Below are 12,809 nucleotides of genomic sequence, written 5' to 3' on the forward strand. Positions count from 1 at the left end.
AGACTTGTGCGAATGTTGGGGGAAGGCCACTTCTTGATGGCCTTGTGGGCCACTTCTGGCTCACGGGCCACAGCTTGACTACCACTGAGTTAGACAGTGCCAAAGCTCTGCCCCCATTGTTCCTGGTGGTTTGAAGCACAGACAAAAGAGAGCCGAGGAGGGAAGTGAAACAAAATGCCCTGCTCAGCGTCCTTTACTGCGAAGCCTGGCCCGCGGATTAGATGGGTTTCAAGTTTGATCGTTGCCCATGTTGCACTTCCTTTACTAACAGTAAATAAAATAACAGTGAAGAATGTCGACGTTGCTATGTGCCAGAGCTGTGCAAACTGCAGGTCAAGGGGGATATGATTAGAATCCAAAAAATCGGAAAGAGCCCAGAGTGTGTGTGTTTTGCGTGCATGTGTGTGTGTGTCTGTGTGTTAATAGTGTAAACTCCCACAGTGGGAGAATCAACCACAAAATCGACTTTCATATTATATTGTACTATTCAAGTAGGATAATGTCTCAGAGCACTTCACAGTGGTGGGGGCGGACCCTGAGCAAAGGGGAGGTGGGATTTAATGATAGATAGAAAAAGGAGGGCGGGCGGGGCGAGGCAGAAGAATTGATGTTCCAAGCTGCTGCAGGTAACATTTGTGTTATTGGAGTTCATGCGGGTGTTTGAAACGTGAAAGCAGAATTACTTTCAATGGTTGTGGTTGTAGAAACAGGTTTACATTTAGCAGGAGTGTTCTCAGTACATCACTCAGGCTTTCTGTTACTCCTCCACGCTTTGCTGGGTGTCTGACCTGTTTTTGGAAAAGGCAGTGGGGGTTGTAATTGGGCCATAATGTTCAGTGTGCTCACCAGCCTTTTTTCAGACTTTTCCAGGAGTTTGGGATTCCTGCAATTAGCAATTATTTTTTCCTCCGATCAAAACGGGTTTCGATTTTCACAAGTTACGACTAGAGCCCCGAAACCGCTTCCACGAAGATCGCATGTTATAATAGTAGTAATTCTTGAGTTTGATATTGCGTCTTGTCTTGTTGGCGAAGTATCTCAAAACTTTTTGTTTTCTGTAAAGTGTAGTGACTATATTTTGTAGGCAAATGAGGCAGCCAATTTGCGCACACAAAGTCCCACAAAAAGCCAAGAAGGGAATGTCCAATTTTATTTTTATCTGGGGGATTGTTGATCATGACACTGGAGGAAACTCCCTTTGCTTTTCGATTAGTGCCACGGGATCCAACAGATGGGAACTGGGTGTTATTGTTTTGTTCAATACATGGCACCTCCAGTAATACAGCGCTTCTCCCAGTACTGCATCGGAGTGATGTGGGGCCTGAACTCACAACCTTCTGATTCAAAGTGCTAGGAACAGAGCCCAGTTGAGATTGGACTCCAATGACTCTGTACTCCGTCATTTATAATAATCCTTGCATTTGATAAAGCCCCTTATCACGTTGTTGAGACATCTCAAAACATCTTCACAGAATATACTGTAAAGTGAATTGACTGTATATTTTGTGGGTGAAATGCTGCAGTCAATTGTGCACAGCAGCGTCCCACAAACAATGATGGGTTGAGTGACCAAATAATTATTATAATATTTTTTTGAAGGGTTTATTACCCCAGGAAAGCGATCCACCAATCAACTAACACCCGGGTTCCTATTTACTGCTCGGTAAACAGAGACTTGTGGAGTAAGGAAACTTTGCCTAAGGTTTTGCTCCGAAAGGGAATCAAAACTCCGGTCCTCTTTCTTGCGAGGCGAGTGCTCTAACCAGTGCACTGCAGGACTCTATTTAGAGGCCCGGTGTGCGCCAGTCTTTGTTTAGCACATTTGCATTAGTTCTGTGCAGAGCACATGTGCACGGGACACAAACGGACTGTTCCAAGCCCTGTTGGCTGGGCCTCAGCAGGGAAAAGCCAACTCAGCCAAAGGCTAACTCTCAGCAGGACCCTGCGGTGAGATCATTAAACACATTTTTTTAAAAAAAAGTTACAAGCCTCTCTCTTGGGGGCAGTTAGAGGTAGCCACACAAACAACCAACTTAAAAATAAATCTGGTAGGTCGAGTCCCACTTTCTCAGCAGTTCTGTGGTGGGAAGCGACCCTGGGCAGACAATGAAACATTTCTATTAAGAGTCGTGTACTAACATTATGGCAGCTGCAATGCTCCTTCTGCTGAACAGGAAAATAGCCATGTGTAAAATTGCATCACGTTTAAATAAAACCTTGCATTTGGTAATAATAATCTTTGCATTTGATGTAGCTCCTTACACGTGGGGAGGGCGTCTCACAGTGCTTCACAGGATGTACTGTAAAGTGTAGTGATAGTATTTTGTAGGCAAACATGGCAGTAGATTTGCACGGCAAAGTTCCACAAACAGCCATGAAATGAATGACAGGTGTCATCTGGAGAGTTGTTGGTCAAGGCACAGGGGTGATAAACTACCTTCTTTTTTCAAATAGTGCATTGAGATCTTTAATGTCACTCAAACAGGCAGACCGGGATTTGTTAATCGTGTTACATCGGGTTAATGTCTCAATAGAATGACGGTACCTTCAGTAACACAGCTCGTCCCAGCACTGTATTGGAGTGCCAGCCAAGACTTGTGAGTTCAAAGTCCTGAACCCACAGCCTTCTGAATCAGAGGCAGCAAGAGTACAACTTACTGAGCCCGGCTTACAACTAATTGTCTTACCACTTTGAAAGCACTTAAGCATTGGTTAAGCACTTTAACAAGTCAGTTACTATGATGTGTAGTGTCTAATGTGAGTATAGTTAGTCTCTCCAGCAATGTCCCACAAATGGCAATTGGATGAACTTCCATTCTATAAAAAAAATTAATAATTATTATTATTTTCAGTGGTCACCTGCACGATTGGAACACACAATTATAGTTTCAAGTCTCATTTGATGAACAGTGAATCCGCAATGGAACACATTCCTTTGTGATGGAGTGTGTCAGTCTGGATTAGGAGCTCAAGTCCTGGTGTAGGGCTCAAATCTACAGTATTCTGCCCAAGAGCCAAGAGCAGTACTAACTGAACCAGGCTGACACCACATCAATAAAGTTGTTGGGGGTGGGGGTCTTTATTCTGTAGTGATGACTCTATTGCACAGGAATGTGATTCTTAGCTCTAGTGAGGATTTGTTTTCATGGAATAATAAGTAACAGTCTGCATTGCCCGCTGTGCTTCAAAATGTTAACAGCAAATCCCCAGAATAAATAGTGTGGATTGTGGCTTCATTCACAATGAAGGATCTCTCTAACTCGTCGATGCCTCTCTAACTCAGCCAGTACTTGTAACGTCCTGATCTTACAGCTGCTCTGGTTCTTAGTTGGTAAAGTCGCTATGGCACTGAGGCTAACAAAAAACAGGAGGATTTCTGCTTACAGCTGAGTTAGCGCACATCAGGTTTGGCCATAGCTGAGAGGCCAGGGTTGGGCTTGATGCTCCAGGGCTATGATTGGGGGAAATATCAGTTGAGATTCCCATTCCAGACCATTATCTGGCGACCTGTACTGAAAAAAGTGTTCATAGTGTCTGTTTGTAGTTTGTGTGTGTGTTCACATTTGTGGGTTCATGTTTTTGTGTTCATGTTTGTATCTTTGCACGGTTGTGTGTGTGTTCATTTTGTGTGAGTATATGTTTTGTGTTTATTTGTGTATTTCTACGTATGTGTGGTTGTATGAGTACGTTTGAGTGTGTATGTATATGTGTATTAGTTTGTGTTTGTGTGTAGGTATTAGTGTGTGTATGGGTATTAGTATTTGTGTGTGCATGCATGCGATAATAATATCTAATAATAATCCTTGCATTTGATGTAGCTACCGATCACGTCTTCGAGACATCTCAAAGCGCTTCACATGATATACTTTAAAGTGAATTGACTGTGTATTTTGTGGGCAAAATCCACCCTCACCCTCTTAATACTCGACTAACCTGCCATTGCTCACTGCTTAGGAATCGTACCCCAGCGTGATTCTGTTCCTTCAGGAAAGGAGGTGGATTTTCTTCTCGCCCACCCGAAAAAAATCAATGTTCTCACAATACTTTCACTGGGATGAGGGGACTCTCAATATTACAGTCAGAACGCATCAGATCAGGTGCTACATTATCACCGTGTGATCTCGACAGTGTTTCATATGCATGGGGATTTCTTTACTTCCTCTTCCAGTGCTATCAGTTTGGACCTGTGGGCGGACCTGTTCACCCGTTTCCTCCTTCCACCAATCTCCCCTCCGCTCAGCAGATCCAGGCCTTCTGTGGGACCCTCGACCCCTCCATGGCATCATCAGTGGCCTTGTCTACAGCCGTTACGCCCCAAACCTACTCCTGCTTCTTATGTTCTTATGTTATGTAAGCCTCTGGAAATCGCATAGACGTGGTCATTGCAGGCCCTTACCTGCCATTGTACCATCACGGGCAGCATACAGTTGCATTAGGATGAATGCTTGTACAGCGCCTTTCACGTCGGGAGGACGTCTCAAAGTGCTTCACAATGCTGGCTGGGCACCCGAACTAGGGTAGGGGCATTTAGTGTTGGAATGCCTGTGGTGATCTTGTTGAGCTTGCCGTTTGTGAAGTGAGGGACATGCAGTTCTATGGGCTTCAGCAGCCACACAGGACCTCGCCCAATGGCCATTCTTCATGTGAGGGGCTGTGACAGTGGGGGCTGTTAGCATGTGCAACTCCCTACCTGGAACCGTGGTCGCAGCAGCTTGCAAACGTGCTCTTGTGAGGGAATTTGCTAAATGCCTGGGAAGGTAAAGAGGAGATGGACCAAACAATGTCTCTTTCAGAGAGCTGATGGGCTGACTGGCCTCCTTCTGTGCTGTAAATTTCTCTGTTTCTGTAAGAGGTTGGTCAATAGTGGAGGACATCCTAAGTGGCCTTGATGGGCTGAAACGCCTATCCATGTTCTTATATTCACAAAATTGGTTTGGATGAAGAAAGTCCTTGTGACATTTCATTTCTATCTCATCCCTTCAGAATGCCCAACCTACCGTCTTCCCATCAAAGCATCGGGACATTTTTTCAAACGAGGCCCAGTTGTCCTGGCCTAAACCATCCTTCCTAGCAACCTGTTCCGGGCGTTACTTACCCTCTGGGTAAAGAAATACTTCTTGGTGTCCGTCCTGATATTGCCTTTTGCGACCTTAAACCTGTGTCCTTTTGTTCTCCTATCTTGGTTACTGTGTTGGTGCACATGCCCCACAAAGCCACTGAGGGCAGACTTTCTTCTACTTTTAAAAGTTTAACAACTAAGATAATATATGATAATAATATTCCTTGCATTTATACAGCACCTCGTCACATAGTCAAAACGCCTCAAAGTGCTTCACAGGGTTCTACTGTGAATTGTAGTGACTGGGTATTTTATAGAAGAATGGGACACTGCTGAGTGCAATTGGCCGCTGCGTTTAGACCACAAAATATACAGTCAGTTTACTTTACGGTATATTCTGCGAAGTTCTTGGAGATGTCTCAACGACGTGGTAAAGTGCTGTATGAAATGCAAGGATTATTATTATTATAATTATTACAGGTGAACGGAGAGTTTGGGCTACACATTACCTTTCTGTAAAATCAGCGCACACACATCAACACTTTGATCCGAATATGTTGTGTGTGTGCGTGTGTGTTTGCAGTAATTTCAGGGATTTCATAAAACACGGTCTCCTCTTTTCTGATTGGGGAAAAGAGCCCGGAGAAGCCCAGCCTTGCTCGTGTCACCTGGCAGGTAAATCTACTTACTGCACTGAGAGGTACTGAACATCAGTGAGATAGAGACGCCTGAGATTAGAAGTGGATGCTGTTTAGTAATGATTGCTGAGAGTTTAAACCAGTTCACCTGCTCAAATCTATATTTAGGTCTCAAGCTAGCTTCCTGAATAGAATTAACCTATATTTCATCTCTTTTTTTTGTTAAAAAGGCTCCTCCGTTACCTTTCTCTGCCCTCAATTAAAGTTTGAATTAAGATGCAGTGACTAAAGTTTCACGCACGCATACACACAAAAAATGTGTTTCACAAGAAAAAAGCCAGTCGCTCCCAATGCAGACAGGAAATAATAATAATAATAAATTGTTTGTTTTGCATTGCCACATTCGTCCGCAATAATAATAATAATCCTTGAATTTTGATACAGGGCCTTCCCTTGTAAAGTGTGGTGCAACCTTTTTGGTTGGCCAACAAAATAAAATTTCCTGATTGAATATTTCTTCATTTATACAATAAATCAAGAAATATTCAATCAAGAACAACTGGAAATGCGCTATTGTTTTGAAGCACATTTACCTTGAGGAGTGTGGATGTTCCGTGGGCCATTTCTTAACAGCCCTCGCAGGCCACTTCTGGTCCATGGGCCATGGATTGTGTAGTTGCACAACTGGTGTAGTGACTGTTTTGTAGGCAACTCACTTGTGAACGTACTTCAACTTTACAATATATCTATGTGGAGTCCTGCAGCTTAGTGGTTAGAGCACTCGACTCTCAAGCGAGAGACCTGGGTTTGATTCCCGGTAGGGCGAAACCTTCGGCAAGTTTCCTTACTCCACACGCCTGATAATAATCCCTCAAGAAAAAAAAATTGGTCACTTTAATCCACGATTGTTTGTGGGACACTGCTGTGTGTAATTTGGCTGCCCCATTTTGCCCACAAATATACAGTCAATTCACTTTACAGTATATTCTGTGAAGCGCTTTGAGACGTCTAGAAGACATGAAAAGCGCTATATCAAACGCAAGGATTATTATTATTACGTCCCAGCGCTTTGGGATGTTCTCCGGACGTGAAAGACACTCTATAAATGTAATTTTGTTGTATTATTATGTGAAGCACTTTGAGACGTCTCATCGACGTGATAAGGGGCTATATCCTGTAGCTGGAGTCCTGTAGCTCAGTGGTTGTGGAGTCCTGTAGCTTTGCAAGTGAGAGACCTGAGTTCAATTCCAGGCAGAGGGCGAAACCTTGGGCAAGTTTCCTTACTCCACACACCTAATAATAATCCCTCCAAAACCCAAAATAATAATAAATTGGTCATTTTCAATCTACGACTGTTTGTGGGACATCGCTGTGCGCAATTGGCTGCCGCGTTCGCCCACAAATATACAGTCAATTCACTTTACAGTGTGTTCTGTGAAGCGCTTTGGGATGTCCTCCCGACGTGAAAAGCGCTATATCAAATGCAAGGATTATTATTATATTATTATATCAAATGAAAGAATTATTATTATTAATTGACCACTTGGGTGAAGTGCTGTGGGTCCGCAAACACACACAGAGAACGTTTTCTCCCAAACATGGAGAGCAACGTGCGAGGATTTTAGGGAGCTGACGTGCCTTCTTGCCCACTGGCTCTGGGCACTCCCAGCCCTCTCTGCCTGCAGTGACAGCTTTGTTTGTTCAGTTATCAGCAATTCATTGCTCCGCGGCAGAAGGGAATGGCAAGCACCTTCCTTGTCTGTGCATGTGATTGAGCGATTAAAAGTAAAGGCGGAGCCCGCAAGCCCCCAAAGGTACGAGAGGGGGCAGAGAGCGGCAGGTGAATTGACTGGGTTGAAATGCTTGTCCAGCTGGAGCTGAGCTGCCGCCCAGTTCCTGGAGCTGGTGAGCGAACAACTCTCCGAGGAGACAGGCAGACATCTGCCTTTTTGTTTTGGACTGTCTCAACAGATACCAGCAAGTCCCAACAAATCCTGGGCGCCCGGCTGGCCTTGCCTTCCTTCTCTCTTGCTGGCTGGTGTAATTCCTGACCTGTTCTGTAATACAAAGACTTTAATACAAACCACTGCCTTCCACGTCCCATATTTGTGAAGCGCTTTGAGACGTCTCAACGTGATAAGGCACTATATCAAATACAACGATTATTATTAATACTAATTGCTTATCATTGACCATTGGAAATCTTCTGGTGAACAGAAGACTGAGGCGCACAGTAACATTACGGAATTTTCTTTAGCTTTTTTCTTTCTCTCTCCCTGAAGTTCTCTCTCTCTTTGTTTTTGCACAGTGTCAGACATGGATCCTTTAATATTCTTGCTACCTATACCGACTGGGTTAAGTGCCTTTGCCCAAGCAGGTCACGTTAGTCACCTCAATTCAAAGTGACGTTGGGCCCGTCTTTAGGGATTTGTGCAAAGTGCAAAACCGGATTGAAATGCTCGCTTTGCTATTTATTATAAAAAAACCTGAGACTTCTAATCTGTGGTCAAGTCGTATTAACAGCCACAGCGATAACACCCAAGTTGCATTTATAATGCACCCTTCACTTTGGATAATGACTTGGATAGCCCTTGCATGTCAAATACATGTCCATTAAGCAAGTCCTGAGTTGCGGAAACTCAAAACGAGAGTACATTTAGGGCACTCACTGAGGATGAAACGAGGGGAGGTTTCTATTATATTGGAGGTGGGGGGATGGGTGGTTGGGGAGTGGAAGGAATTGCATTGTATAGACCTGTTGCTACTGTTCCCTAACTCCATACTGTGGTTATCTGTTTTCCCTATAGGCTGGGGATAGTTACAATCACGTCAAATGTTTTCTTTTTCTCAATCTTTTTTGCTTCCCCACCTACAGTCCATCGCCCAGTTCACATTCAGACAAATGGAAATTTGCTCACTCAATAGCAACTCCCAGTTGCATGCTTTGGATATGTTGAAAAGTAGCGATTGGTTTCAGCTTGTGTCAGGCACCAGGCTATCCGTCACTGATAGGCTAAGATTCAGAAAAGCCAACATATATATATATATAGTAGGTCAATATATAAATGAATATATTCTGTGAAGCTCTTTGAGTTGTCTCAGAATAAATTCAAATGCAAGAATTATTATTATTATTGGTCAGGGACCCGATACGAAGAGGGAGGAATAAGAGCTGAGGTTTGGGGACATGAGGCAGAGGTTCTGAACTATTATTGATAATAATAATAATCATAATTGATCATAATCATTGTTTCATATGGCGCCTTATCAAGTCATTGAGACATCTCAAGGGGCATTTTAGGATTTTACTGTGAAGTGTAGTGACTATGTATTTGTAGGCAAACATGTCAGCCAATTTGTGTACAGAAATGTCCCAGAAAAAGCCATGAAGTGAATGACCCAATTTAATGGGTGTGTTGGGAAGGGGCGAATGTTGATTAGGAGACTGGGAGAAACTCTTCTCTTTTCAAAGAAGGCCATGGGATGTTTATATCCACCTGAACAGGCAGATGGGCCCTGGCCTTAACGTATCATCCGACGGATGGTGCCTCTAACAGTGCAGCGCACCGCTCAGTACTGCACTGGGGCGTCAACCTGGACTGTGAAGTCCCAAAGAATTGGAGAGGCCAGCTTTTACTGGATCCCATTCATTATCCACTTAGTTTGGTGTCTACCCACCCCAAAGGCATTCTGTTATAGATGTAAAGGAGGAGGGGAGGGGGATTTGTGTGGGGGGAGTGTTAAGAATGTTGTGAAATAGCGAAGAGTGCAGCATGTTCCAGCTTGTGTAGCTTTCGGGTGTTTAGTTCTCTGTACAGTTTTCTTTTGCCTCTGATGTGGAGAACATAAAAGGAATGCAAAAAGCAAAGAATGTTTCAAAATAAACCTTCAGTCCTGCAGGGGAGTGTGTGCAAAGCCGCTGCTCTCTTCCTCCCTCCCTCCTTCCCGGAGTGTCCCGAGAATATCAATCCCAAATTGGGGATGGATCGAACTGCGGGAAGAGGCGGGGAGGAAAGGGTTGTGGAGGAGGGGAGGAAAGTCTGGTGCTTTGTTGCGACTGGGCTAAGGAATTGTTGAGCAGTGTTGCTGCTTTGAGGTTATGTATACAGTCAGTATGTGCTGCTAAACCACAAGGCAACGGCGCGAAAGGGAAAGGAAAGTGCAGAGCCAAGGCTTTCTGAGCATTGTGTAACTCTTGCTGTGCTGATTTGTGTTCTTGTCGTGAGCGGGCAAGTGGGGAGGGCTTGCTTTGAGTCCACATGTTAATCCGCTTGGTGGATCACTTTCCAGTTGTTAGTCAATTGGTGGATCACTTTCCGGGGGTAATAATCCTTTCCCCCACCCCCCAAATGTGCTCATTCAATCCACAACCTTTTGTGGGACACTGCTGTGTGCAATTGGCTGCCAAGTTTCACCCACAACATACACACTCCATTCATTTTACAATATATTCTATGAAGCGCTTAGAAACATCTCGATGACGTGATAAGGTACTATATCAAATGCAAGGATTATTATTATTATGTCTCATCTCCCATCTCTCTCCACTGTTTAAGGCAGTGTTGAGAGACAACAGTGCACAAGCGTGGAGAACCGCGGTGAAGTCAACCATTGATCTTTTCGGCTTCCTGCCTCAGGTTTTTGGAAGGTGAGAGAGAACTGAGCACGAACAAAACCGAAACTGATTTGGAACAACAAACCCAGGCTAATTTTTTGTCACCCACCAGTTTTTCTGCCCTCCACTTCCCCTCTCTTCGTGCCTGGTGGCGTTTTACTCTTCTCTTTCTGTTAGGTTACGGTCTCTGGTACTTTGCCCAAATGTCGTTTATTCATGTGTGAACCTCAATGGTGATTGTTGGCACGCTGTTCCACGTCACAGCTGTGCACACGAATGCACCTTCCACCCAGTGGGGATCTCAGAGAGTAGAAGTCGCAAGCAGGAAACTTGTCAATTTAAACCCTTCCTGGCCCAGAGTTGCCGAAACAAATGGCAGCACCCCACCCCATGCCCTAATTGAGATAATAATAATCCTTGCATTTGATGCTGCTCCTTATCACTATATTGAGGAGCCTGAAGTGCTTCACAGGCTTTTACTTTGAAGCGTAGTAACCGTTATCTGTAGGTAAATGGGACAGTCAATTTGTGCACTGCAATGTCCCACGAAGGGCCAAGAAGTGAATGGCTGACTTTATATGGGGGGGTGGGGGGGGAAATTCTTGACCAAGAAACCAGGAGAAACTCCATTCTTTCTTTGATCAGTGCCATGTGATCTTTAACATTCACTCAAAGAAGGGAGATGGGACCTCGGTTGAATGTCTCATTTGAAGTCCTTTGACATAGCAGTGTTCCCACTGCACTGGACTGTTGAGCTAACTCGACGTGGGATTTGAACCTGCAACCTTTCCAGTTTGACCCAGTGCTGCGTGCGTGTGGGAGGGTGTGGGGGTGTCTTTATACAATTTCTTTCAAGCGTGAGGACTCGGGTTCGATTCCTGGGCAGGGTAAAAACCTTAGGCAAATTTCCTTATTCCAGACACTTCTATTTACCTAACATTAAGTAGTAGTAGTTATTCGATTGATGGATCGCTTTCCCAGTGGTAAGCTTTCCCTTAAAACAAAATTGGGTCGTTTACTCCATGGCTGTTTGTGGGACCCTGCTGTGCGCCATTGGCTGCCGCGTTTCGCCCACAAATTATATAGTGAATTCACTTTACAGGATATCCTGTGAAGCGCTTTAAACGTTTCAACGACATGATAAGGCATTATATCAAATGTAAGGATCATTATTATTATTATTTTGGCCTTGGTGCCATACATTCTGCACAGTGACAATGCAAAATATAATTTGCAGCTTCCTGTGGGAAAAAGAAAAAAAGCCCATTGAGGTGAGAAAAGAGATATCTGTTTGAACAAGACTGTCAGAATGACGTGGATTCAGCAGTACCTGTGTCCAATATGTGCCGATGTTCTGTCTTCTGACCTAACTCCAGAAAATGTACTTTATGAAATCTTTATTTCCTTTCAAGGCTAAAAATATATTAATCTCACAAAAAATTCATGTTTCCTGGTCAGAAATCCATATTACTCATTTAAAAAAAACTGAACATATCTGCCCTCCCTCACCCCCCTCCCTCTCTCGATATGAAATATTCATGTACTTAGTCACTTATTCCTCAGTAGCTGAACTACTTATGAAAGGGGAAGAACGTGTCAGCTTGGCGCAGTTGGTAGTACTCTCGTCTCAAAAGGTTCAAGCCTGCTCATCGGGACTTTAAACACATACAGTACAGTGCTAGAGGGGTACAGTGTTGGCTGACAATCTAGTGCAGTGCTGGGAGTGCGCTGCCTTATCAGAAGTGCCGTCCTTCAGGTGAGATGTTAGACCAAAGTCCCCTCTGCCTATTCAGGTGGGCTTTTAAGGATCACTGGTCGAAAAGAGAAGCGACTTTCGCCCGGTGTTCTGGCCGACAATCCCCCAAATCCCCAATGAAATCGGACATTCAGGTCATGGTTGTTTGCGGGACGTCGCTCTGTACAAATTGGCTGGCGTATTCGCCTACAAAAATACAGTCACTACACTTTACAGTGAATCCTGCGAAGCAACTTGGGATGTCCTCTTGGCGTGAAAGTATCAAATGCAAGGATTGTTATCATGAATATTATTAATAATAGGACTCTGTGAGGCAATCTTTTATGTTAACTCGTCTTGTGGCTGGCTACTGGTTTTAAGAAGCTTCTCTCCACGTAGAACCCAGTTACTGTGATTCACGAAGAGGAACGTGTTTTTCACAGATACAGAAGACCAGGCTGTGTGTCGTTGACCTGAAAGCATTATTTTTGCTAATCTGCACTTTAATAAATGGTCCTTTGGTCGCCTGATTAATAGCCCTGGTTCTTAATGTTTTCATTGGCTGCTTCAATGCTAATAAATGAGGAGCCGGTTAAATAAACTGTGCAGTGATAATTGAGATGACATTGACATGGCGGATCTGTGTGTGTGTGTGTGTATGTGTGTGTTTTATTTTTTGTTTTGATTCTGCAACCTGATTAAAAGCACACTTCACACAAGCTCCACTTGGCAGGGGCAGCCGTACTGCGACTAACATGTATA

The 12,809-nt window shown here is 44.0% G+C and overlaps 1 protein-coding gene across 2 annotated transcripts in view; it reads left to right on the forward strand.

Annotated features, from left to right (window-relative positions):
• The window catches only part of bcl11aa (BAF chromatin remodeling complex subunit BCL11A a), a 143,973-nt gene that overhangs the window by 37,945 nt on the left and 93,219 nt on the right, over positions 1-12,809 (forward strand). The gene's annotated exons all lie outside the window — the stretch shown is intronic.

The sequence above is a fragment of the Callorhinchus milii genome, unplaced genomic scaffold, assembly GCF_018977255.1.
Source record: "Callorhinchus milii isolate IMCB2004 unplaced genomic scaffold, IMCB_Cmil_1.0 Scaffold3, whole genome shotgun sequence".
In the NCBI taxonomy this organism is placed as follows: Eukaryota; Metazoa; Chordata; class Chondrichthyes; order Chimaeriformes; family Callorhinchidae; genus Callorhinchus; species Callorhinchus milii.